The sequence below is a fragment of the Lupinus angustifolius genome, chromosome LG06, assembly GCF_001865875.1.
Source record: "Lupinus angustifolius cultivar Tanjil chromosome LG06, LupAngTanjil_v1.0, whole genome shotgun sequence".
Classification (NCBI taxonomy): domain Eukaryota; kingdom Viridiplantae; phylum Streptophyta; class Magnoliopsida; order Fabales; family Fabaceae; genus Lupinus; species Lupinus angustifolius.
In genome coordinates, this window is record NC_032014.1 from 24,907,509 (window position 1) to 24,909,656 (window position 2,148).

The following is a 2,148-nucleotide window of genomic DNA, read 5'->3' on the forward strand; positions in this document are numbered from 1 at the left end:
ACTATTGGTATCAGAGCTAGTTCGAACATACTAGCTTAATCATTATTTCGTGTGATCCAAGGGATAAACACAATGGGCTCTACAAATCCTTTCAGTGGTGAAGGATCCTCTATCCACCACCCTCTCGTCTTTAGTGGAGAGGGCTATCCCAACTAGATAGTCAAAATGAGGATCTTTATTGAGGCCATTGATGCGGAAATTTTGGAAGCCGTACAAAATGGACATCACATTCCCTTACACTTAGTGGAAGGTGAAACCCAAGAGTGTTTGGACCGATGATGAAAAGATAAAAGTGCAACATAATTTGAAGTCTAGGAATATCATTAATTCTACACTTTCATATGATGAGATCTTCAGGGTTTCTCAATGCAAGAGTGCCAAAAAAATGTGGGATGTTGTACAAGTAACCCTTAAAGGCACTGGTGAAGTAAAACGTGCTAGATTAAATGCTTTAATGCATGAATATGAATTGTCTCACATGCTTCCAAATGTATCAATTACTGACATGCAAATACGTTTTACGCATATTATTAATCACTTTGTTGCATTGGATAAAGTGTTTGGTAATGGGGAATTGACAAACAAAGTTTTAAGATGCCTTGATAGGACACGACAACCTAAAGTGGTGGCTATCATGGAATCCAAGGACTTGGATTTGATGTGACTTGCAACACTTTCCGGAAAGCTTCAATAGCATGAGTTGGAGCTAGGTCGTTTGACACAACATAAAAATCATACTAAAGAAAGAAAGACATCACATACAAAGACTCAAGAGGAGACACCTTATGATGAAGATCTGATTCTTCTGATCTTGAAGATGAAACAATGGCTCTCCTTGTGAATGAAATTAGCAAATTCTTGAAGAAGAAAGGAGGATTCAGAAGGTTTCAATGAAAAGAACAAAGAGACTCAACCAAGATAGGAAAGAACACAAAGGAGAAAATAAATTTCCATGAGTGTGGGAATGTAGGACACATAAAATTTTCATGTCCTACTTATCTCAAACGAGTTGAAAATGAAAAAAAGATTTAAGAGACATAATGGCTAAGAAGGCATATATAGTGTGGAATGTATCAAGGCCTCGTCAAGCACCTCAGGCGATGAATAATCGACCAAATTATGTCTTATGACTCAAAGTCACGAAATTTGTGAAATAAGCAAGTACGGCGACTCGAGCGAGGTTAGTATTTCCGATTTTGATTATGATTCCGACCATTTCCCCACATATGATGTTTTATATGGTGCTTATGTTGAATTACATGAAGAGCTTAAAAAGTTGGCTAAAATCAATGTCGATCGAAAAGGACTATTATGGTGCATGGAAAGAAAATGTTCGAAACATAGAAATTTATTGATGAACTTCAGCTCCAAAATGAAACCTTAGATCTCATTTATGCTAACTCTAGATGTAATTGTGTTCTAAATTATCTATGATACCCTCTTGCGAAAAATGTCCATTTTTAGAGAAAGAAAATGCATGCTTGGAAGAAAAAGTCGCAAACTTTTCAAAGGGTAGTCATAAGTTGGATTACCTTCTTACACAAAAATGGAATTTTGGTAATAAATATGGTTTGGGATTTACACATCCTAAAAGGCGATCATGCAAGAAATATGTTGATTTTTCAAAAAATTGTATAGTAGGTCTCCTACATGTTTCTGTTGTGGTATGTTGAAAGTGCACATGTCAAGAGGAGCACTTTGGAAAGCTTGCCCACTATGTGTTTTGATGAGGACAATTTGTGTTTCATAAGAGCTTGAAGATCATCAACAAATCAACGTGCTTAAGCCTCAATATTGGTATTAGACTTAGACTAGTAATTAGTTTAGGTTGAGTCTAAGGCTTAGGTAAACTCAATACATGTCTCATATGCATAATACATTAAATCATTTTATTTTGAGATATGACATTCATAATATGTTCATGCATAATATATATACATGTTATCTGTGCATCTTAGGCATAAACTTAGTGTTGAACATGTATAAGTTAAGTGCATAACGTATTTGAGTATTGCAATTTAAAAACATACATAGAAATATGTAGTTAATCAATTAAGGTAAGTTTTAATCGATTAACATAAGTTTTTGAAAAGCAGTTGGAACAGAAAACTTGGAAAACCGAATCAGTTACAATTTTGTATCTCGTTA